The sequence below is a fragment of the Dendronephthya gigantea genome, unplaced genomic scaffold (assembly GCF_004324835.1).
Source record: "Dendronephthya gigantea isolate DGI-Jeju-01 unplaced genomic scaffold, DenGig_1.0 000186F, whole genome shotgun sequence".
In the NCBI taxonomy this organism is placed as follows: Eukaryota; Metazoa; Cnidaria; class Anthozoa; order Malacalcyonacea; family Nephtheidae; genus Dendronephthya; species Dendronephthya gigantea.
Genome location: NW_021163196.1, coordinates 72,410 through 99,539, shown reverse-complemented (window position 1 = coordinate 99,539; position 27,130 = coordinate 72,410). Strand labels below are relative to the sequence as shown.

Genomic DNA, 27,130 nt, shown 5'->3' with positions numbered 1-27,130 from the left:
TATACTCGGGAAACATCAAGTTTAGATTGCTGTGAAATGTTTTTTCAAAGGAAAAAAGTACGAATTCGAAATCATCTTGGATTATTTCTGAGTGGTTCTTTGAGTTCATATATGAAACGCTACCCTATCTGTAGAGATATCGCCGGTTGCTTGGTTTGACAAACATAAATGATTATGAGCTCTTCAGTGCTTAGGGCTTCAACGAGTTGTTGTTCGCGCCGTTTTATACATAGCAAATATTCTACTGGTTCCTAGGTTGAAACTAAAAAGGAGCAAAAAAAATAATAGTATGGTTAACTTACTCTGCTGTTGCCTGATTTGATATTGAATGTCCAGAAAATACTTTTTTCCACTTTCAATTACCAGCCAGTGCCTCGATCTTGGGACTAGATTTCTTGTTATAAGACAGAGCAGCATCCCCGACAATGTGTCAATATTTCCCTCATTTTATATTACTTCGGAACTCGAAAATTGCAAGTAATTTTATACTTTTTGTGCGGAAATACGTTTCTATTTCCCCCAAAATTATTTGGCCTTTATACTATAACTAGGAAGAACTGGGAGAAATGTTGCCTTTTGTTGAGGCGCCTTATTAAGTCTGTAAATCTTTGTTTCACTTCACCTGGCTGGCATGAGTGAATTTTCAATAAAAGGGAAGTAATATAAGGAAGTAATAAATGGAATAAAATTATCTACAAAAGGGAAGGTGATAGAAACATTAAAAATATTCAGAGGATTTTTTTAATAAAGTTTTTATGTCTTCTTCCAGCACGAGAAACACTGCGGGATGTAGGTTAAAGATACCAATTGCAGGAATTGGTAGGGTCGGTAGTTAGATGATTGTAGAATGGGTTGAATCTTTTCCCTCTTAATCAAGAAAATACCAGCTAAATTATTAATTGTAGTAAGCAGTGTGTATGATTCATGAAGACGCCAATTCTTTAAAGGAAATCGACATGTGGAGACTAGATTCCTGTTAAAATTCGAGGAATACTGTCAATGTAGAAATTTCACCAGGGATGAGATATAATTCTCTCTATTAAAGTTGTGTGAAAATATTTAGCCCGTACACTAGCTAACATGGAGTAGCCAATGTAATTTCACGGGAGTTTCATCTTGTGTTAAATGACCAGTAAGGCTGTGCAATCGCACCGTGCCATTATAACTAAAATTAATGTTTAAATCACATCCACGAGGATTTAAAACTGCTACCTTGAAACAGCTGCATGTGATCTCAGTTGGTTTTCAGCGAACATCTGAACTTTTACCATGCATTTATGAATCTGGAACTTCGATGGAAATTGTCTGGAAAATATATATATATATATATATATATATTATATATATATATATATATATATATATATATATGTATATATATAATATATATAATATATATATATATTATATATATTATATATATATATATATATATATATGTGGAGCTTTGCCCTCAGGAATTATATATATATACATATATATATATATATATATATATATATATATATATATATACACCCATTTGCAAAAACGTTGGCCGCAGATAGATAGATAGATTGATACTTGAAGTCTAATTAGAATTGCATATGATTACATTTGCATGGGATTTCAATCATATTACACAACATATGCAATTCTAATTAGATTTCGAGTATCTATCTATATATCTATCTGCGGCCAACGTTTTTGCAAATGGGTGTATATATATATAAATATATATATATATATATATATATATATATATATATATATATATATATATATATATATATATATGTGGAGCTTTGCCCTCAGGAATTACCTAAAATGGTAATATTGTATTGAATCCTTCAGCTAAAGTGCCATAAATTATTTATTACTTGAAACAGAAGTGGCGTTATATGTGACCCTCCACGGGAAAACCAACATTAACGCTTTTCCGTTTAAATGGGCAAAAAAACGGATTCAAAACGGTTAGTAAACGGATGCCGTGAAACGTTTTCACGCTTCGTTAAAACGTTAAAACGGTTCGATGAAAAAATTTAACGCTTTCAAGAAAACGTTTTTACGCTTTGGAGAAAGCGTTTGCACGGATACGAATAACCGTTTAAACGGAAAGAAAAATCAACCGTTTTTTTGGATGGGCCGATTCATCCGTGTAAACGGATAGAGAAATTTATATACCCGTTTTCACGGATGAAACCCGACGATTCTTGGGAATCCTCTGGTCCCATGTAATAATACTGGCCGTTTTAAATCAAACATCGGTAAAATATGTCAACTGTCTGTTGTACATGTTTTATTTACCGGGGAACATGATTAAGAGGAGATTTTTTAGAAAATCGCGTATTTTTGCACAAAATCGCTCAAAACTTAGCAACCAGGCCTTCGCTAAAATATGCTTTGCAGCCATTTTGAATTTACAAGTTTGGTAAAGTTTTCGTGTTGAGTGACAGCTCTTTTACTAACTTTTGGGGAATTTCAAAAGACGAAAAGCTCCTTGAAACAAAGAAGAACAACAGGTGAGTGTTCGTTCAATTGTTTTGATATTTTGAATGATATAATTTTCCATGCGTACATTTTTATTAGTGCGAAGGAGTGACACACAGTCACAGTCACACACTAATGTGTAATTGACAGTGTAAACATATTGAAATATACTGATTTTAGTGTCAACGTGGCATGTCAACGTTTTTATTTCTAGGTATCCAACATCTTGGAAAATATGAACAATAGTTTCAGATACGGACATGCCAGTAAACTCGCATTTGCGTTGGAGATGGTGGATAGTTATGTGTAGTAGCTTGAAGATCAGTTTATCTTTATCACAACAATAATAAAAAAGACCGTAAATAATTTATTCAAGAAACAACACAAAGAAAGGGAAAGTCAAACTATTTTGATTTATTTCAAAAACAACTGCCCTCTCTACTTTATTAACAATGAATTCCTTGTGTGGTGGGTACATAATATGGGACATGTAGGTGGGACAATCATGGGACAATTCATTCCAAAATTATACAGCTGTAAGTATAGGTAACATAAAATTGTAATGTGACTTTGTTGTTAAAATATTATATCATTAATTGCAATAAATAGTGTTTTTGCAATCTTGTGTTGTTTCCACTGTTTTTTCAAAGCCTGCAATAAAAAGTAATAGATATGTCAAATATGTGGCAATGGCAAATTCCTCTATAAGATATTTATCAAGACAAGTCTGGAATTAACAAGAAAGGGCTTAAGGGCATGTAGGATGTAGCATCCAGGGCCTGATTTGCACAAACTTCCAGATCTGCAACATGTGTTCAACCAGGATAAATAAAACCCTATACAATCACCATAGAAATATAAAATGGGCTGAAAGCCAATTGTTTGCACAGCTTACAGTATACATTTCATTTTATATCCAAAAATCAGATAGCAACACTGGGCTATTCAAGTAAATACATGTTGTGTATACAGCAAATCTGTTTCGTGTTGAAACAAATTGTAATTTTGTCTCCTCATTGAATATAGGCTAGTAGTAATCACCTTGCCTTTAGTCAGTAATTTTTAGGATTTTACCATTTGTAATAATATTTAAGTGAATAATATTTTTCAAAATATTGGGCAATTGGAGAAATATACATTGTAAAGATACATGCTGGACTGTACAATAAATACAGGTAGAGAATATCACACAAATCTGGTTCATTTTAAAAAGTCGAAAAATGCTCCACGGCGTACCACTCCAATTTTAATTAAATGATGGTTTTTGTAAACTAGCATACCTAGGGCAAATCATGAAATACGCCTTAGGTTGATCGGAAATGGTTCTCAGTTGATATTTAATCATTTAACTTAAGGTGAAGGTTCCCTCCATATTGGCCAAATCATGGCTTATAGAAAACCTGTGGATTTTGGGAACAAAACATGTTCAAACCATCTAAAATCATCATAGAAGTGTAAAATAGGTCGAGAGCCATGTTTGCACAGCTTGTAATATGGCGCTTCGCATTATATTCAATAAACAGATAGTAATGCTGGACTGTACAAAAAATACAGGTTGAGAATACACAAATCTGGTTCATTTTAAAAAGTCGAAAAATGCTCCACGGCGTACCACTCCAATTTTAATTAAATGATGCTTTTTGTAAACTAGCATACCTAGGGCAAATCATGAAATATGCCTTAGGTTGATCGGAAACAGTTCTATAGTAATTTACAAGTGGTGAACAACAGTTTTACAACAGACTTATGTATTCATTTTATACTCAATTACACAAAAATATTAATAACTTTTTAGATAAATTTCATGCCTAGATTTTGGGACCAGGGCAATTGTTGTAACAAAATACATCTTAGTTAAACATTAGAACGTTATGAATTATAATATGAACACTTAGCTGAAAGATAAGAGCAAAATACGGATTATAGTGACTGCATTTGTGAAAATTTAAAATTTGAATCGCTTCTAAATTTAAGCAAGATTTACTCCGAAATAACCAAGTTAAGTTTATATAAGATGCCTTAAATTAAAACTAGAATGTCTAAGGAATGTTGCAAGGTATGATTTATTGTTATCGATGGCAGTAAAATATGAAAAATCCGCAAAAATGCACGCCTACCTTCCATGCTTCTGTGAGAGTCGAATCCTTCCAACCCCTCTGTGTAACATTGCGTTGCTTTTGACTCTTCAATTACTGTTGAATTCATCTTGTTTATCATTTTACACATCATTCCAATAGTATATTGACGATATTTAACAAAATTAAACGAAAGTCAACAGTTGACTATGTGAAAACACGCAGTAAAGTACTCACACGATATAAGAACCAGCCGCCATGTTACCACCCGATTCATTCGATTAAATCTTAATTTAGTTTTGAGTGCCCAATACGCGATTTTCTAATAAAACTCCTCTTAACAGTAAAACGTAAGCAGCGGATGTAAATTAAACTACGATGTTTATGCTCGATAATCAGCTATGAGGGAGCCAGAGCTTCGATCGTTATGCGCACACCGCTCTTTATTGCTATGTAATCGCAGTACAGCATGGATAAAAATAAGAAAATTGGGTAAAGTTGTAAAATGAATACCAAAATATCTGCACTTGGCTACATGCCACTGTAGACATAGGTGATATGATATCGTCCAACAGCTTTAGGGCTAATCACGCTCCATTATTGACAGGCATAAATATTCGATCAATGTCATGTATCTAGTTGCCGAAGTTAATTAGGAATGCGAACAGCGAACAGACAAGCAACACTCTTCGGTGTTTGCAACTCGTGCGAAACAATTTGCTTTGTTGTTTATGTTATACTATAAAACCTGGCCACGTTGAATAAATCTGTATGTTCTAATTTAGCGCATTCAAATATGCGCTAACACAATGCGGTGTAAGCAGCCTTGGGAATGTTACAGACATATATAGTATATCTGCTGGCGTCGTATGAAATGCTTCATATATATGCATTAATTCATGCTGGAATTTCATCGTGATACTCGGACATTTGTTTTCACGGTAGATCTGTCGAGCAGTATACAAGGAGATTTTCGAAATATTGACTATATATATTTATTCTTAGTAATGTAGCCAGCACTATTCTTACGGATAAAGGCTTCCTATATCTATGAAATCCGTTGTTTGGATACTTTTTCCTACAAAGCAAAGTTGCTTCGAGTTTCTAAGATGAGATTACTTTAGAAGGGTGTTGATATTGCATTTCCTTGCATATACCTTAACACAGTGGATGTTTTAGCTTAACAAAGAAAAGTATGTTTTGCGAACTTTTTGTCATGCATATAAACTTCTCAGCTTTCAAAGTCGACTTCATGACATTTTTTAGCTAAGTGAGATTATATCTCCTATATTTAAAATGCTTATATTCACATTCGCACTCATAACTCATTGCGTGTGACTTACAAATGCTCTTAATACTGATCAACGAGACAGTTCCCTTAAACAATGGCAACATTTGAAGTAAAACACTGAAGATCAAGCTTTTTCGAATCGAGGGAATACCGCGGCCATAGAAACGTTTTCAGGAGATTGAGATATCCCACTTAATTGGTTTAACTTTTAAGTTTGAGTGGGCTTTGAGAATGTCGAGTGAGGTGCCAAAAATCATAATCTGTTTAACTGTTAATAACACTTTAATTAGTTTGTGAACCACAATTGTTCTTATTTGAACCACAAATTTCTTATTTATATATAATGTAGAATTAAAAATATGTCCTATGCTTTTCACACCGAACTTCATTGTTTATTGTTCAGTAATTTTTCTTGATAGGAGGATGAGCGGCATTTATTATTATACTGCTTTTGACTGTCTTCCAAATTTTTTCTTCCTCTTCCTCGGCCCATCCAAAAAATGAACCGTTTTTTTGGATGGGCCGACTCATCCGTATAAACGGTTTGACGAATTTATATACCCAATTTCACGGAAGAAACCAGACGATTTTGGGAATCCTTTGATCCTAGACCATGATACTGGTGTTTAAATCAAACAACGGTAAAATATGCGGTCAACTGCATGTTGCATGGGCATGTTTGATATACCTGAGAACATGATTAACAGGTAAACGCAAGCAGCGGATGTAACATTATACGTTGTTTATGTTCAGCTATGAGGGAGCCTGAGCTTCGATCGCTATCCGCACCCTGCTCTTTATTGCTACGTAATCCCATACAGCATGGATAATATTAAAATCATAAAATGGAGTAAAATTGTAAAAACAATAGCCAAATATACCTGAAGGACATGGCCACAATCATGACTGCAGACATATATCATGAATGATACATGCCGTCCAACAGCTTTAGGGCTATTCAATACTGTTGCCAGAGACGTGCCGGGCGGGAAGCGTATTCGAAGTATAAATATTAAAGCCCAACAAAGTGCTTTCAGTAAAGCCATAAGAGACAATCAGACCATTTGAGAATAAAAAGAATATATTTGGTAGTAACGTTTCGTCTTAACTTAAGACATCTTCAGCTTTAGGGCTAATTACGCTCCGTTGACAGCTGGACATAAATACTCGATCAATGTCATATGTACCTAATCAACGAAGTTAATTATAGGTAGTAGAAGCAAGCAGACCAGTAACACTCATAGTCATACAGTTGTGATTTGCCACTCGTGCGAAGCAATTTACTTTGTTGTTGATGTGTGACCTTCATATCGTTCATCATCCGTTCGTTTGCCGTTCAAACACTTCAAGCGTTCTGCGTTCGTTGACACGATTTTCGAGATCGTTCATCCTCGGAAATTGCCCGTTCGAACGCCTCGAGAAAAAAGTTCGAAAATGGTTCCAAAAGCGTTCAACCGTTTTGATTTACCGTTCGTTGGAACGTTTGCCGGAATTTTGTTTAATCGCATTGGATTTGGTAGAACATTAGATTAAACATTTGCAATGTTACAACTTTATAGAAGAAGCGACGAATGTGTAACACATAATACTCCTAGAAACGTATTCAGTTCCTTAACAGAAGGCTTAGCCTTAAGTAAAGGGGTTATATCATTTTAGCCGAATCGAATGCTATTTCGTGCGCTTCAAGATTTCTCTTAGCGTTCATGCAGTGCATGCAATTATGTCATTGAGGTCAAATTTCAAGTCATAAACTGAAAAAGCTTTCTTTCAAAAATTTATTGTTTTTTGAATGCCGCGGTAATGCAATGGTTAGAATCTATGCTTTAATACTTTTGTTGTTTCCATAAAGCTTTGGTTCAACGCGCGCACAAACATGCAACGTCGCTAGCCATATATGCATTAAAACAGCATTACGTAGAATTGCATTGTTGTTGTGTGGTTGTTGGAAGTCGTTTAAATAGTCATTGGGATAGATACGAAACAACCTGATAGTATGAGCAAAACCGGATAACTGTATACTTTATAGTATTGCTATTAAGTATGCAATGATTAAAACCCTTATATAGTTGTGTAAGCAATGAAATAAATCTAAATAACTATTAGACTACATCGCAATAATTGTATCAACAACCTAGGGCGATCAGAATAAAACATTTTGCAACTTTCGGCAAAGTCAGATGCACCAAGCACTGAAGCACATTTAGAATCAGGCATCTTATGTTTGGTTATAATTTGATTTCCCTCGACTAGCTCCTCGAATCGGAAACGTGGAACGCGGAAAAGCTCAAATTGTACAAATGATAGAGATTGTATGAAAGTGATGAAAAAAATAGAACCACAAGAAAGGCGCCCAATGAACATCGTAATATTGTTCACTGAAATTTAGCGTAAAACTTTGATAGGCACAAAACACAAGCCATACTATCTGTTCAAAATAATCAGGACCATGTGACAAATATAACAAGCCAGAAATTATAATCGATATTATACCATTTAACTATATATAAGCACTATAGCATAAGCAATAAAAGACACGGTCTACATATTGCGCGTTTTACGAGGTTGAGTTTTAGCGCTATGTTTTTTCCAAGTGTGTGCAGTCCTTGCGCACAACTGGCACAAGCCCAATGGGTAAGATTGGCAGTTGACATGCTGCAGCGTATAAGCCTAATACAATATTTGACGATATTTTATATCTAAAAGAAACTCAATTCGTTCTATTATCATAGGTCTTACAAACATTTAAGTTTGATCTCCTCGATATTTTGCTTTATATAATGTCGTTATTAATTCATCAGAAAATGAACATTGGAATTTATACTTAACAGCTCCTGGGACAATAGGAAAATATTCACTAATTTTGATTTGGGTTCTCTTTATAAGGAAATTGCATTCCGGATATTAAATTGTAATCATGCATTTGGCATGTATGGTCATTGCAAATTTGCACTTTGAAGCCTGCTGCCAGCTATAGAGCGGCGAAATGAACAAATATGAAATGACGCCAATCAAGTTCATATAAGCGCGCGGCTAAAGATCTTTAACAATAATTTCGCAAAGCCCTGCTATCCCAAATATTTGCTGGATATTGATATCTATGGATACGTCGAGGTGTTTTAACACGTGCATATAAAGGTATGAACACATATTGAATATTTATTAATTTAATTTCTAGACTGTAGTGTTGGATATAAGGCATGTTTAATAAAAATACTTTATGAGTCACGCTTGGAAATAATTCCCGTCAAGCATTGAAATCAGGCTCTATCGATGAAATCATGAATCATCAGATCTCGTATTACTGTTGGCTCGATCAAAACTTTATTTTTTTTGCCTTGTGTGCATATATTTATATGTTAAGTGCCAACTGCAATACAGTGTATTACTATAACGTAATGACGTAAATAGAACATATATAACACTTGTACACTCTAAGGCTTATATGAAATTTTTGTAGACTATATGACAAAAGAAAGTTGCTGTTTGGTCAAGATCACTTTGGTTCAGTCGAACATCGTAAAATCGGACATCGTTTGCCAGAGGTTCAAAGAGGTTTGAGAACTTTAATTGGGTGGTCACAAAACTGAGATAACATAAATAGGTGCATCTGCACTCAAACCACCAAAAATGTTTCTTTACCAAAAATTGTATGCAAATTCCCAAGTAATTTGTGTGCAGATGCAACCTTATTAACTGCTAAGCTGAGACAGGCAGGACAAGCAAATAAGATTTCTCCAGACACGAGAGTCAGTAGATACATTTTATGCATCAACACATAATATTTCTGGAGAAGTCTTGCTTGGGTTATCGTAGGCAGGGGGCACAAATTGTGTCACAATTAGATGTCTCGAAGATGATGTGGATTGATTTTTTTGTTATGATGGTGAGTATAAACTCCCCCGTGCGTGCGTTTCGGATTGTCGTTTCTATATGGGCGACTGCACTGCTATATGCTTTGCAAAAAGGTTGTGCGCATTTTTGAGACTTTCGAACCGCTGTTTCTATATGAGCAGTATGCTATTGCTATATGCTTTAGTTAAAAATTTTGTTCACCTTAATTGGCGCCGGGATGGAGTATTAAGTTGCTTTTCAGGGCGAAAATCTTGACCTTCGGATTACGGAACGTCGGGCCTTCCTATATTATTGAACTAACAAAAACTTCTTTTTCATGCAGGGTATATATAGTAGCGCAGATAGCGTATGCAGATAACATTCTATTCTACTGTTAATGTTTGAGCAGATGCTCTAAAGTATGGAAGGAAATAAAGTATTTCCTGATGAAATTTTTAGAGATATTTTGTGACCACCAATAATTTTTAGTTAAATAAGAATAGCTATTGACATGGAGCTAAAATTTTTCCGACAGAGGTCAAATCTTTTCAATGACATCTAAATTTTTGCGTATATTTTAAGTACGGATTAGAATAATCTCATTAATCTGGTTATACAGCATAACACTATATTAATTATTATCTGACAGCAAGTGTAGTCGTGCATGTGCTCTCAAAATGAAAGCATATATATACATAACTACAGTCAAAAAAGGCGATATGGCAGAAAAATGGCGAGTTTATATATATCATGTCGATTTTTTACCAACCCATTTTCAAACTTCGACACGCATGCACTGGCGAAAATTGGTTAAATTCACCTTGTTGAAAATATTGTGCGTATTATGTGTAGTATAGCGTGTATATGCTATAATGTATATGTTATATAGCTACTGTATACATGCATGCATCCACTACAATGTATGCATGTAATAGGTAAATAGGATGAAAGTTGATGAAAAATAACAGGAAGCTTGCACACGATGCTATAACGCAATAATTAGTTGTTTTTGCCAAAAATGGATCGCGAAATGCATGGTTATGAATGTGAAAGTTGTTTGGTCGTGCCAAATTAGTGTTTATATAGGAGATAAAAGAATGTGCGTCAAAACAGTTCCCGAACCAGAACTATAAGTAATTGTGTATATAGAACTTTATTATACGTATTGGAATCTGTATAAGTATTTTCATAAAAACAAATATGAGATATTTCCCGTTATAGTTTTATTATATTTACATCCCAGATAGTTGCTTAGTAGATATATGTATAGAATCTAATTGCTGTCATAAATCTTAATTTAGATATCTTCACACACGCATTAGAAATATAATCGCGAAAAAACCTAGGATTTTTGGGACCCGGGTGATTATATTTCAAAATCACATTTTTTCTGGCAATGCAAGCTGGCAAATCACCAGTGGCGGCATCACCGTGTCTTCTGTGATAATATACTTTATTGAAAGATCCTCAACAGACACATATTTTGGGTCAATCATACTTCTTTGTACGCAATAATCAGTGATAGGGATTTCAATTGGGTATTCGACAGATTTTGCTTGCCTTCGATATACAATATACTTTGATATGTAGTTTTATACGATATTAAACTTTTCAAGGGCCCCGACTGTCGGATAGATATATTTAATTGCACGCTAGCGGAAACGTTTGAGTGGTTAGGTGAAACCTGATTACGAAAACATTTTCACGGTTTTATTTAAACGTTTTGACGGCCCTACCAAAACGTTTTTACGGCTCTATCAAAACGTTTTCACGGCTTTACCAAAACGTTTTTACGGCCCTATCAAAACGTTTTTACAGCTGTACCAAAATGTTTTCACGGATCGGTCAAAACGTTTTCACGGATCAGTCAAAACGTTTTCACGTTTTGAACAAACCGTTTAAACGCCAAGCCAAAAAATTTAAACGGGCGTTTAAATTTTTTTCACGGCAACCGTTTTTGATTTTCACGGATAGAAAACGGATAGCAAACGGTATTTCAGCCCGTTTTTTCAAACCGTTAATGTCGGTTTTCCCGTGGAGGGTCACATATATAGTCGGTGTATAGTCGTGATTTTAGTCGGGGTGACAGTAGTAACATAGTTAACAGATGCCCTACTTTTATGGTGGATGAAAAGTATAATTTCTATCTTGCTGCACTTTTCAAATATACCAAAGTCAGTCACCATCCTCCAAGAAAAACAAGGAACAAAGCCACGATCACCAGAGTCTGACTAGCTTGCTGCGTCGAAGATGCCGTACGTTAAAAACTCACATAGAACTTTGAATATTTGATTTACTTATTATCAGCTGGCCTCATCGTCCTTATTGAAGGGGCAGATCTTAAAGCCTGTTTTCTATTACATTCGCTTTTGAAATTGTGCTTATGCGGCCGTGGCGGAGCTTGAAATAAAACGCGCTTCGCCAGCGTGGGGGATTCGTATTAAACGTTTAACACATTTTTTCATATTTTTGATCCAACAGATCTTTCCTCCGTTCCTTTCCAGGTTTTAATTTCGTTACTTCACAGCATTCGTTTCTTTTCAGAATTTACCATTTTAATATAAAGGCGTCCTGACAGCAAAATAATGTTAGCGCAATTAAAAAGTCCGTCTGTGAAACAACAGACCACAAATATATTTCCTGTAAAATATTAATTTGTTCAACCAAAATGTCAAACCTAATTTAAAAGTAACCTATCATGAAAAGAGGCTATGCTTCTTGATAATGAGACACGACAATTGAAAAAAAGTATAAATCATGATTTTGTACTTAGATATTAATGAATGTCGGAGATACCCGTACTGTAACTGTCAACGTCCACAGGAAAGATGCAATAACACAAAAGGTTCTTGCAATTGTGTATGTGCAGAGGGGTTCCATTCAAATGGCGGTGAATGTGTTGGTTAGTAACATTTCATGGCCAGAAAATTCGGACATAGTTAACATTCTACTTCCGCCTAAATTTGCATATGGTGTCAAAAAAAAGCTTCGTGAGTTTATAGTAAACTGTAATGTGCACAGTACTAAACGCTAAAAATACACCTTTAGGTAGGTCGATTATAATTTGCCTTAATTGCTCGTTGCAGAGCAAGTTAATCTTAATATTTTTATATAGTATTTCAAAATGTTTTATCAATATTCGTTCTGCATTTTCAAAACAAAGTTTTGGTCATTTATCACGTTGAATACCATATAAAACGAAAACCGTAATAGCGTAGAAATAAAATAAAAATGCAGAGCCGACATAAACCTTTGCCAGCAAAATATTACCTCAGGATCTTCAATATGACACGAGTTACAAGAAACAACCAGGGCAAATAGCAAAGATGCAATGATTTTCTTAAATTTTGCAAAATTTAAGAATGCGCAATATAATTTATAGTTCTGCAAACGAATAATATTTGAACAGATATGCAAATTTGCTACGGCAATCTGCATATTCCATGTCCGCAATTTCTGGCCATGATCCTTCCTGAAAATATTTTCTTAGCTTCGAGTTTTTAAATGTGACCTTATGATAAGGGAATCTATCAGCGGGAAAATTAGACACTGATACAACTTGCTCTATTTCATGATTGAAAAACGTTTTGCAAAATATTTTGTAATTTTACCTAATTACTGTAAGCCTGAAAATTGCGATGAAAACGAGTAACGTCCATGTGCGCATTTACTGTGTTATGTCTAATTGGTTGGGACATTAAATAATTATATTTATAATGGCAAAAACAAATTGCCGCCAAAATCATATAGGAAAAATTACACGTGTGAAGAATTTCGTATATATATATACCTATAGGTCCAATCAAAAGCCGTGTGTGGAATTTTACACGCGTGAAAAAATCAGATTGCATTTACCTAGCGAAATACGATTTTTATTCAATCATTCTGCTGTGCATAAGTAGCTTAATTATTTTTTTCTTGCGGTCCGAATTAATATTTTAGCGTTTCTTGCAATCTGATTGTCTACGTGTGCGGTCCGTATGAGGCCGCTTGAGATTTAAAAGCACAGAGCCAACGCTAAAATATGAATTCGGACCGCAAAAAACACAAACTATTATTTACCAGTTTAGTCGGTCCGTATAGGGAAATATTTCCCACGGTCTCAAAACGTCCCTCGACCTTCGGCCTCGGGCTGTTTTTGATACCTCGGGAAATATTTCCCTATACGGACCTCCAATCTGGTAAATAAAATATATTTATTTTTTCGTTAAGATATTGATGAATGTGCATCATCTTCATGCAATCTTACGGAGTTCGTTTCATGTCAAAACACCTATGGTTCTTACAGATGCAGTTTGTGTAAGAACGGGTTTATTTCCAGCGGAAAGGATTGTTTTTGTAAGTATTAAATTGTATTCCTAACCGGACATGTTTCGCCCACAATTTAGATTGAAATTTACAAAACCAAAATACATTACATTTTGTAGGAAAAATGCTTTAAAAATTTTGAACTCGGCATCCCATGCGTTATGCTACCGAGAAACTTTGCTTTATAGTAAGCGCTTATTGTGTTGGAGTGGGTTATTTCAGTTGTTCCTTGTTGTCTTAAGTACAATGCAGAAGTATTCGGGAGCATGCACATAAACATTTTCATCGTCGGCTATAATGAAAAAGAGGGTCGGGCACGTAATTAAGATACGTTTGTTTAGCGTTTCAAGTCAATGTCATGGAATGATGAGCCAGAAGGCAAGTGATATTTGATATCGGACATTCTGGTTCGAGTTTCTCTTTTTGAAAAAAACCTTGTTTGTCGAGATCTCATCCGCAAATATTTCTAGTAAATTAAGTCAGGGTTTGATATAGACATTTTAATGAAATACGAAAATTTGAATTCTACTAAGTGATAGTTTCGTTTGTCTTGTCGCTATGTAAAAAAAGTCACTAACTCTAGCAACTTTAGCTCTTTTTTTTCCTAAATACCCCCACTGCCTCATATCGAAAATAGAATGACATTGAAACGAGTATCATTTCGATGTTTGAATATGTGTACCGGTCAGACAAAACAACTCGCGCGCAAATATATATCTAGTTAATCGATATGGGCATAACAATGCGTACGTTTACATCCGCAAGGTTTTGCTTAACTTAAACTGCACAAAAAATAAAAAAGCAAAGACGTGATATGCGAATAACAATGTAGTTCTTTTATTTCGATTTGTTGTCTTTAATTTTGGCAAAACAAGTGGTTGCAAATCAATACCCGCGATCATTTCTTCACTTAAAAGTCAGCTTTTATGTTCTCTTCCTGATAAATATTGTAACGGGCCGAGCTGTCTGAGACACACACACGTTCGATCCAGTTTCTAAGTGTCTTTTATTTCATCCTCGTGCTCCCTATATACATGTGCTCAAGACTCTCATATTTCTAATTACAATAGTGCACTGTTACTTTATCTAATTACAATAGTGCACTGTCACATTATCTCATCACAATAGGTGCACTGTTACATTTTCCCCTCACTTAAGTTTTCGTCCCCGAAAACAACATATTTTTACATAGTCGACGATTTAGCTAATCGTAAGCATAACGTTCGGGAGGACGTATGTTTTGCCGAAGTTGATAACGTTGGGGGTCACCTCTAGGCCTACGGGGAGGTGGTTGTAACACGGGGTGCTCGGGCAATGCGTGAACCACTGCGAAATCACCCGACTCACGACCAGGAGCAACGATTCGGCCGCTATCCAGTGGTATATAGCCTGTCTTAAGGTTGTCGTGGTGAACTACCATAACTTTTCCATCATTCGAGCTAACTCGATAGGTCGTCCCCATTCTCTTCACTACCTTATACGGCCCTATCCACTTCCTACCGAACTTACCTTTCTTTGGGCGTTTCACCCAAACGGTCTGACCTACTGCATGCGGCTTCCAGTTCTTATTGTCGTGATTTGAACACCTGGTTGACCTTACCTTATCTAAGTGCTCTCTAGCTAGCTGCCTAACATTCTTAAGGTTATTGCGGACTTTCTGTGCGTACTCTGGTTGAGTGCTTGGATTCCCAGTCGTTACACCGAATTCTAATTCCAGAGGCATGCGAGGTGTTTTTCCGAATACGAGTTCGTACGGGGAGAGCCCAGTAGATTCATGTTTGCTTGTATTATAGGCAAAGAGAACGGGATCTAGCCAAACATCCCAATCGTCAGCATTGTTAGACACATAATGCGCAAGCATATCTTGTAGCGTGCGATTCTGTCGCTCCACTTGGCCATCCCCGGAAGGGTGGTATGCTGTGGTTCGTGTTTTCGTTATCCCCATAATGTTACAAATTTCGTGCATTAAGATACTTTCAAAGTTTGACCCTTGGTCTGAGTGCAGCACGAGCGGCGGTCCAAAACGCGAGAATACTTTGGATATTAAACAGTCGGCCACGGTTGAGGCCTTTTGATCTTTCGTAGGGAACGCCTCGCACCATTTGGTAAAATGGTCCATGATAACGAGTATATATTTATTCCCCCTCGCGGTCTCCGATATGGGGCCCATGTAATCTAATGCCCAAAATGTAAAAGGCTCACTAACACTGATCGTTTTCATAGGCGCTTTATCTGGATTCGAAGGTGATTTGCGGCGCTGGCAAGATACGCAATGTTGGATATGGGCTTGCACAGAGGCACGCAGATTTGCCCAATAAAATCTTTCGCGAATACGCTGTTCGGTTCGTGCTGAGCCGAGATGACCGCACGACGGACTATCATGCATACCGTCGAGTATCTTAGGCACTATGGATTGTGGAATCACAATGGCGTGATCAGGATATGTGTACTGGTTGTGGCGAGATCGTACTAGTAAACCATTATGTATAAATAAGCGATCGTAATTATGCCAAAAATTTTTCAGAACTGGGTCAATGCTCCACTCCTTGAAATCTGGGCGTGGTTTCTTGTGCATCTTAAATTCCAAAACTTTCGAGATATTGCTGTCCTGCCGTTGTGCTTCATGTAGGTTTATAGTTGGGCTTACAGTAATTGAGTTAATTTTTTCATGCCTAAAGACAGGTGTATTCTCAGTTGCTTGTGTTTGCGGTTGGAAAGCGCGCGCGTGTGGGTTGAGTAATTTGTTTGTAGTGCATTTTTGCGGCAATGTGATAAAATCGATAGCGCGTGCACAACTAGCCCAAAGCATGAAAAGGAGCCCAAGCACATAGATAACAGGCGCTGTTATGAGACGCTTTGCCGTCGCTTTCCATTCAGTTAGCATTGAAGGAATCGTGTGGATAGCGGAAGTTTGACATGTTTCCTCGCATTTCTTAGCTACTAGGCGTGATAAGACATCTGCATTCAAATGCGATTTACCCGGTCGATGTTGAACCACAAATTCGAACTCTTGCAAATCCATTAGCCATCTGGCTAAACGCCCTTTCGGCTCGATGGAATTTAGCCAACGAAGTGCATTATGATCAGTAATTATTCTGAATTTGCGCCCTAAGAGGTATAGACGAAAGTGTTGGGTGCCGTAATGAATTGCCAACGCTTCTTTTTCAGTGGTCGCATAATTGCGTTCCCGTTGCGTCAGACTGCGAGAGCCGTATGCGATGACTCTTTCTATACCATTGTCATCGTGCTGGGCAAGTACAATACCTAAACCAACATCTGATGCGTCCGTGTAAAGAGTAAACTCGCGATCGAATTTTGGGTAAGCTAATAAGGGTGCGGAACAGAGCTGACGTTTAATTTCCTTAAAAGATATTTCGCACTCGTTCGACCAATCAAAAGGTGTTCTGGCGGCTTCTTTTGTTGTAAGTTTAGTTAGAGGCGCGGCGACTGTTGCAAAATTCGCAATAAAGCGGCGATAGTAACTGGCGAGTCCTAAAAAACTACGCAACTCTGTTATACATGTTGGCGCACTGATGTTCTGTACTGCCTCGACTTTCTGTGGGTCAGGGCTGATGCCGTCTTTAGAAATGACATGACCTAAGAATGCAACCCTAGTTTCCGCAAACCGACATTTTTCCAACTTAACGCGCAAGTTGTGCTGCCGAAACCTGTCAAGGACTGCTCTCAATCTGTCATTGTGTTCGCCAAGGTTGCGCCCAAAGCAAATAACATCATCAAGATAACATAAACATATTTCGAACGTGAGACCTGCTAAGACTATTTCCATAGCACGCTGAAAAGTTGCCGGAGCCGTTTTTAAGCCAAAACTCATGCGGTTAAACTCAAACAGACCCGAGCTTGTCACGAAAGCCGTTTTTGGCCGATCACGGGGGTCAACGTTAATTTGCCAGTACCCGCTGCGTAGATCTAATGTTGAAAAATATGTTGCGTCGCCCAAAGAATCTAGTATGTCCGCAATGTTTGGAATTGGATGCGAGTCGTTGAGTGTTACTTCGTTTAATTTCCGATAATCTACACAAAAACGTAGTTCCCCTGACCGCTTTTTAACTAACACAATAGGGCTTGCCCATGGGCTGGTACTAGGACTTATAATACCTTGTGCTAACATATCTTTGATTTGTCTGTCAGCCTCTTCTCGATACGCGTACGGCAAACGGCGAGGGCGATGTTTAATGGGGTTAGAGTTACCTGTATCGATGTTATGTGTCACTACATTTGTGTGCCCTAATGTAGCCTCAAACACATCTTCGAACTCGGATAGGACTTCAAGAACACAGCTTTTATCGGCCTGATTTAAATTAGAATTTACAACACCTTCAAATTTGTTTGTTTCGCCCTTTCCGTTATTTGCCTTAATACCACAGCTTGCGCTACTTATTTTGCTGTGAGATTGGACTAGAGGGCTAAATGCTGCGATTTTGGTACCGAATTTTAGCTCGCTAGGTTCGCTATGTGCGTTCATGACTCGTAAAACAATGTTTCTACCTTGCGGGCAGACTACTGTATGTGCCACATGAATGTCGTTACCTGACTCGCTCTTTAGAGGCGCTATCATGCCTATTTCTGTCTGTGCTGATTTTACTAATCTACCCTCTACAATCATCTCAGATCTCGCGGGCACGACAACATTTTGGTCTAAAACTACGGCAATTTCGGCTTTCATACGAGACTGGATAAGGAAAGTTGAATCGTTCTCCACGCATGTTTTGGGCGTTTCGCCAGAAGGGTCACCACTTGCCTCAGTCACTCCAGATATCAGTCCACCATTGGAAAGGGGTGATAAAAGAACTTCAGTCCGCCCGTGAGACCCCGTTAAGTAATAGGGGCTAGACCCACTGCGAATATCCCCCTGTAGACTCAACCTATTTGCTTCGAGGAAGTCCCACCCCAACACACAGTCGTAACTGATGTTGTCGCTAACAAGAAGACGTCCTTTGTACGCTCGCTTACTTTTGGGGAACGTTATGTTTGTGTCGAGGCACCCAAGGATATTTAAACTACCGCCGGTGATGGATACGCAACGTTCTGCGACAGTAGTGTTAATAATTTACTATCAAAGTCAATAATCCTGTGTAAAGTATGGCTTATAAATGTTCTCATGGAACCAGTGTCAATAAGTGCATGAACTTCAACATTATTTACAAAACATTTAACATATGGTTGTGTGGATAATGAAACATTGAAGGTATTAAAACTTACCCCAGGGCGATCTTTGATCCCACTTATCGTATCGCCCGCTGGGAGTTTAAACGATTCGCACAGTCTTTGGCAAAATGTCCGTATCCCTGGCATTCATAACATCTGTTTGTGGAATCAAACGTCTGGCTTTGCTGTTGTGGATTGTGCCAACAGTCCCTGGCGATGTGGCCCATTTTCTTGCAGACAAAACATTTTCTGTTGCTTCGATCTTTCGTTTGCGCCGATAGATCATCTCGTTTATTCCGCGATAACTTCTCCTCCAGATTCTTTTGTCGTACGGCGATGTCGGACACCAGCGCCACCAATTTGGTCATTTCTTCACCACTCTTTTCGCTTGCCACACCAGCACTCTGCGTCACATTCCCTTGGTCGTTAAATTCCTGAATTGCCCTGTACCGTTGAACAAATGACACCATTTTTTTCAGATCTGGCGTAGGGTCACTCTCTAGCAACTTCATTCGAATGTTTTTGGGTAAACCTTTCATGAACTGCCTCGTTAACAACGCGGTTTTCGCTCCGGCATCAATATCTGGTTGAGCTTTCGATAAAATTTGCTCCAACTCCCACTTGTACACCGTCGGGTCCTCGCCTGGCTTTAAAAGTCTCGCTTCGAACTCGGCGAAGTACACTTCTTTACACGCCGCAGGACACATGGTCTCTTTTAGGGCTTTCGTAACAGCGTCATATGTTTCACGAGCTTCCTCGTCCAGTGCGTAAAAATGGCTCGCTGCTTCGCCCCGGAGAAAAGCTGGGAATTTCTTGATTTTCGCATCTGCGTTCCACCCATTTGCCTCAGCGCAAGCATCAAATTCGCGCAGCCAAATTGTTAAATCTCCCCGCTCAAACTTCGAGGGAAGAATTGCTGTAGACATCTCTATAAACCGTTCTTTAAATCGCACCGCTGCTCACCAAATTGTAACGGGCCGAGCTGTCTGAGACACACACACGTTCGATCCAGTTTCTAAGTGTCTTTTATTTCATCCTCGTGCTCCCTATATACATGTGCTCAAGACTCTCATATTTCTAATTACAATAGTGCACTGTTACTTTATCTAATTACAATAGTGCACTGTCACATTATCTCATCACAATAGGTGCACTGTTACAATATACAAAGATATTGATATCGAGTTGCTGGAAAAATGATTCGCTGTTTTAGTGATATCGTTCCAGACACTCACTCGCTGCATGGAATATTTTCTATATACGGGATACATACTCTTTTAGATCGTGTAAAGTAATAAAAACTTATGACGCACAGCGTGAAAACTGCATTGGCGTTTAGATAGAGGGCATGCGTGAAACGCGCTCTCCGATCGAATATGTTTAGGATGTTTTTGTATTGTAACGACGAAGTAGTGACTAGGGAATCGTTTGAGAGTTTTTCCCTATATAGTTGAAATTTATAAGATAACTTGACAATAACGATTGGTGCGTTTGATAGATCGTTTGTTTCCATCCATGCATTGGTATTAGCTAGGTGTGCAACAATTTTGCAAGGCTAGCTCACCTTTTTAACCTACAAATAATTTCCTAAAGCAAGTTATATGCATGGTTAATATTATCAAACTGGGTTCGCTCAGCACTAGGCTGCCAGTTTATAAAACTCTTAACTGAAGTTAGTTAAAACGTAGTTAACTTTCAGGAGCTGGCTACGTAGCTAGCGTTAGCTGTAGTTAAAATCTAGTTAAAGTAAACTATCCTCAGGGGCATAGTTAACTAATCTATAGCAGCGCTCAATAATCTTTAGATACTTCATTCTATTTCTCTGTTTAACAACCACACGCAAGCTCCATGCAAGTTAGCTATATATAAGTACGTGATTTCTTAGGCCCCGTTTAAACTATATACCGGATTGCATCGGAGCGCAGCGATTTTTGTACCGGATTGGGCCGCTTTTTACACTACTCCACTGTAATCCGGTACATGCCGCGGAGCGAAAATCACTCCGGTTTCGAGGTGATATAAAAAGTAATCCGGTATGTATCGAAGCAGTGTAAACAGACTAATCCGGTACAAAACTTCTTTTGGCGCGAAATTTGTGAGCCAAGTCGTGCCTTACGAGAATGACTCAGACAGTATTTGGCGGGAAAGTGGCTTTGTTTTTATGGCAACATCAAAAAGTGATGAGCTGGCAACAAAGCGAAACGGTGCAATCCGGCATAGGGTAAACACCCTTATTTTTTGCCTCGGAGTGAAAATTAATTCGGTATGGAATGTAATCCGGTATAGTGTAAACGGGGCCTTAATCATCCTACAATCTAAGTTTTGTGGAACGCAGTGAAGTCGTGTGGTTCATATCAGATCATGGTCAAAGTTAACGACGTTTTTATTCAACCAGCACCAGGTCTTAGGTCAAATTGCGTTGGTAGTGCATAAAAGTGCGTTATATCTAACAATACGAATTGATAATATTTTATATTTCGCGCATTATTTAAATTTGGGATTTACAGTGATAAGTGATGGCCAATGCACAACTGTTTATTCATGAGGAAATGAAATTACTGGGTTCTGACTACCACACGTTGCAGCGCATTTGATAAAGTAAGTTTCGCGATCAGTTTCGGATTTGGAAAATTGACGATAGTTCGTGACTATACAGAATACATGTAAACTATACTGCATGTGCAAAATACCTTGTAAGTTAGTTTTTAAGTGGGCGAAGGTAATGCGAGTGTCAAGATAACAAAGAATTCCAGAAATCGCATATCATTGTGGAATACATTAAACAAAAGGTTGGGGTAAATTATTCCGCAACAGAGAAGTTTATTAAAACACATATTGTTATAAAAAAGAATATTATCAAATTTGCTATAGGTCATTCTTGGATGTTTAATTGCGTCTTCACTTTACATTGTTATGCAATAACTGGCCTGCCTATCTTTTGTCGTATTTTTATGTATAGTTTATGTAACAAAACTGACTGTACTTTCCCAAAATACTCATTAGTTCAGAGGTTCGTACTAGAAAATAAATTTCTAGTTTTACAAAATTGAATGGCTTGGTACTGACTACTTCACGTTAGAGTCATTACGCAAAACGGTTGCCGATTGCTTCAGCCTCATTAACAATTGTGTATGAAAGTACAACCCATACATTTTGTGTTTAAATTTGCATGGCATGTATTGCGTGGAATTACACATTTTGTGATTGTGATTTTTGTGATTGCTTCAAGCAACTTTATACAGCGCGGCGGGTGGCGCCTACCTTTGGCTTGTTGGGAAAGGTTTAATAAAATATGTCTTTTTTAGTCGCAAATATTATTAAGAGCGCGCTACTGACCTTAGTTTTAATCCGGCCTAATTCGTAAGTGTTAGAGATGTGTGTTGATGAGTAAAGTTGTTGATGAAGTCTTAAGGTCAGATAACGTTACTGACGTGTAGTGTTGGTCTCATTCAGAGACATGCAGCTTTGTGTCGGATTGAGGGTAAACAAAGTTTGTAGTATTGGCCATAGTTTATGGAGGGAGAACGTGGTTAGGAAACGCGGCAAACTTCAAAGACGGATGTTGATTTCGCCATGGTTTATATCACGTGACTAAAGACCGTGCACAACAGGTGCACGATCTATCTGGTTTAATATTGACTTTAACAAATATGGTGAAATAAACCTATATCTAGTTTCATCTGCGAAATGCCTGGCGATAACTGCGCTGTTGTCGGTTGTGGGACTTCCCGGAGGACAAAAGGAGTCGGTATTTTTAAACTTCCAGCGCCAAAGAACGAGGAATACAAGGCATGGCGATCACAATGGTTGAACGAGCTCACTAAAACAAGGGTAATTGATAAACATTTCCAAGCACAGATTGAAAACGACAGGGTTTTTACCTGCGAAAGACATTTCAGAGAACAAGACATCCAAAAATGTAATTACTGTGCTTTATATTAAATACAATATACGTTTGAGCTATTCATATATAAAATAACGAGTATATTTACATATTCACCGTCGAGTCCCTCCTCATCAGTTCACAAGCAAACTATGTAATTGCATATCACGAGTTATCTTTGTGATATTACCATGGATTAATGAATATTCGAAGTGATAATGATTCGTAGGTAGAGCTCTTAGTAGAGAACACAGAGAAAGTTTAAATAAACTTGAAAATTCATATTAGCTATTACAATTGTCTGCAATGATGCTTTAATTTTATAATGTACATTGTGTTCAGTGGGGATATTTTAAACGTTTTCATACTATAATAACACACTTTTAACAGTAAGAATGCTTTTTTTATTTAAACATAGTTTATCATTTAAATTTTAAACTTACACATAAAGTCGTTCTTTTGCTAGTTGTAACTGACAAAATGACAAAGAAGACTCCAGTATTTGGTGCCTTACCAGTACTCAACATGCCAAGTCGACTCCACGATGAAGAAAAAATTCCTCCTAGACGCACTTTGCATATCGTGCACAAGCTCCAGTTTGTTCTCAGAAGTTTGACTCTCTTGCAGATGTTTGCAGGCATGTTTCCAAATTAAAAGAATTGAGAGACTGGAATGTTGCAACACTGGATGATAGAATAACAATGCAGAAGATGCATTCACCATATCTTTTGCCTGAGTATGAAATTGTGGTTGATGACAGTCTTGGATTTACCCTGTCCGTGTTTCATTGGCTTTTACCAGAAAATCATGAAATATATAAGAAATATTATAGGTCAATAAAACAAGTCAGTATAAAGCAGTTGACTGGGGAGATAATGGATTATACCCTCTGTACTGGAGTAACTAATGAAATGCAAAAATGTGATGATGTAAAGCACCATGTCATTCCTAAATCATATGATCCATTATGGGATGAGGGTAATGAGGTTGAATTTGGTGAGTCCTACCACCATGATGATTATCATCGATCCATCAATTGTCAGCTACTAATGCCACCTGCATCTGTGACTAAGTCATGCAAGTCATGCACAGCTTTCTCTTCTACTCAAGTTAAAAAGATACAGAAAGCTAGCAAGAAAGGACAGGTAATGCCAGCTAAACTGAAAGCTCCCATTTCTAAAACAGCACCTGAAAGAATCAAGCTAGCCCTTCAAGAACAACGGCTGAAATGTGCTAAATTAGAAAAAGAAATAGAAGAAATGAAGGTTGAAATTGAAAAGGCAAGCATTCCAGTTGATGATGAAATAAGCAATGATGTTGTAAGTATTTTTTCAAAAATTGGCAACAAAGAAATGACACCATTCTTGCAATTGTTTTGGCAACAGCAGAAAAATATGCTGCAAACAAGTAGCAAAGGAATTCGCTACCACCCAATGATTATTCGCTTTTGTCTGTCCCTGGCCACTAAATCTCCCTCTTGCTATGAAGAACTTAGAAACAGCGGAGTTCTTGTTCTACCCAGTCAAAGGACACTGAGAGATTATAGAAATGCTATAAGACCAAAAGTTGGATTTAATGCAGAGGTAATCAAGGATTTGATTACTTTAACCTCAGCATACTTCAACACACAAAGGTATGTTGTGTTACTTTTTGATGAGATGACTGTAAAATCAAATCTTGTGTTTCAAAAAGAATCAGGTGAACTAATTGGTTTTACAGACCTTGGTGATCCTGAAGTCAATTACAACACCTTGGAAAAGTGTGATGAGCTTGCTACACATGCTTTGGTATTTCTACTCAGAGGCGTTTGTTCTAATCTTAAGTTTGCATTGGCGTATTTTGCCACAACTGATATAAGATGTGAACAGATCCTGCCTATGTTTCGGGAAGCTATTTACATCTTAGAAGTTACTTGCAACTTGTGGGTCATTGCTACAACTTCAGATGGCGCTTCACCAAATCGAGCATTCTATCGCATGCATCAACAGCTTGATGGTGGTTCTGACAAAGATGTTTGCTACAGAACTATTAATCTCTATGCAAAATACAGATACATCTTTTTTTTTGTGATGCCCCGCACCTTGTAAAGACGGCAAGAAACTGTCTTTCTCATTCCCGCAGTGGAGGTTCTCGATACATGTGGAATGCTGGAATGACCATAATCTGGGAACATATTTGCCAGCTCTACTATCAGGATATTGACAATGGTCTGAAGTTATTGCCAAGACTCACTAATGATCATATTCACTTGTCATCTTATGGTGTAATGCGAGTTAACCTAGCTGCTCAAGTATTGAGTGCTTCTGTTGCAGCAGCTCTCGAAGCCTTTGGACCACCAGAAGCCGCAGGAACTGCTGTATTTGCACTGATGATGGACAAGTTTTTTGATTGTCTTAATGTCAGAAGCATCAATGAGCATAAACTTAGACGAAAGCCTTACCTTGCACCTTATACATCTATTGTTGATGAAAGATTCTCGTGGCTAGAAAACGATTTTCTATCCTATTTTAAAGAGTGGAAGAGAAGTACAACTGATTGTGTTGGCAACTACACCCCAAATGCAAGAACCAAGATGTTTATTTCTTGGCAAACCTACGAAGGTCTGCAAATGACCTGTTTGGCTACAATCGAGGCAACCAAATTCTTGCTCACAGAAGGTCTTGATTATGTCTTGACCGAAAGGTTCTGCCAAGATCCAGTTGAGGAATATTTCGGAAACCAACGAAAATTGGGCCGTCGATCAGACAACCCAGACATGTTTACGTTTGGATATAACACAAACACACTACGAATCCAACGGGAGGTTTCTATTACCAGTGGCAACATGAGAGGGCGAAAGGACAAAAGAAAGTCATGGGAAAATATTTCAGAAGAAGCTGTGCTTAAAAGAAAGGTACTACGTACTAAAAAACTTTAAAACTAGACTAGCTTACAGATAGTTGTGTTTATTTGCCCCCTTAACTACATGAAATATTTTACTGTATATCAGTATATACTATTTAGAGACAGAAAAAGTTCAATTAAAACTGAGAACCCTGTTAGCTTGGCTTTATTTATACTCTATCTCCATGTAATATTCATACAAAGAATGATACATTGGCTAGTATTTTATATATACTCATTTATATTCTCTTCTGGCTTAACTTCAGCAGCTCTTTGGATCTCTTTTCTTAAAGCCTTTTGTTTGCACTTACTTTTTGTAGCTAACTTGTACTTTTGAACTATGTCTTTGGCAAGGGAAAATGCTCGTACTTTAATGTACAGATAAACAATTGAATGTAAAACATCTTTGGCAACTTGTTTTTCTGGATTTAGTTCAGAGTTGGCAATTAAAGAATAAAATGCTGATAAAATTTCTGGGTGAGACAATGATCTGAACAATATTGTATCAACTTCTACCTTATTTTTCTTAATACATGTAGTTAAATCCCTAAATAGGCATTCAGTTTTAATTATAATTACTTGGGCATATGAATTTATAGCCCACGTACAATCCACCTCGGTTTAAACAAGAACCAATTTTTGGTCTTCCATATAGCCGTTGGGAACACGTGCAGCTTCAAGAATGGCAATTGCTTGTTGACACTCTGGTGATTTCCAGCTTGGGCTGTTTTTCAATTTCTTATGCAGGTTGTGAAAAACATAACCACCAAGGTATTGCCCTCCATATACTTCCCTTCCTGACAAGATGTTATCAGTAGAAGTAAGTATACTACTACCCTGCACATGGATTAACAGGTACTGATTTCTTTGCAGTAAACAACATATGATCAGCAACTTTGGTGGCAAGGAAGGTGGCTGTCTTTTCAGAGAGCCCTGGAAAGTATCTTGTGGCATTGAGTGGTACTTCACTAAAATACTGTGTATAAAATTTTTCAACATTGCCCTTTTTCTGATATTCTCTGTAAATCTTTTGCATCATTTTCATTTCACAAGTCTCTTTCCCATAAACTACACTGTATGACACAAGCTCATCTTGTGCTGCCTTAGGATAACAAGCATTTTTGCTCAGTTTTAATGCAGTTTCTTTAACAATCTGGGAAAAAAGCTGAATTGTTAAGCCATCTTCATCTTGACAAGCGGTTTCTCCAGAACCATGCTTTGCAT

General features: G+C 37.4%; 1 long non-coding RNA gene and 2 pseudogenes across 1 annotated transcript; 2 read left to right on the top strand and 1 right to left on the bottom strand.

Annotated features, from left to right (window-relative positions):
• Positions 1–2,868: 2,868 nt before the first annotated feature.
• LOC114538487 lies at positions 2,869–4,820 on the bottom strand. The gene is made up of 2 exons (XR_003688754.1): positions 4,587–4,820; positions 2,869–3,120 (listed from the first exon to the last, which is right to left on the bottom strand). It is a non-coding gene; the product is annotated as an uncharacterized LOC114538487 (long non-coding RNA).
• An 18,007-nt stretch (positions 4,821–22,827) lies between these two features.
• On the top strand, positions 22,828–24,610 carry LOC114538495 (annotated as a pseudogene).
• A 71-nt stretch (positions 24,611–24,681) lies between these two features.
• LOC114538494 lies at positions 24,682–26,280 on the top strand (annotated as a pseudogene).
• The last annotated feature ends 850 nt before the right edge of the window (positions 26,281–27,130 follow it).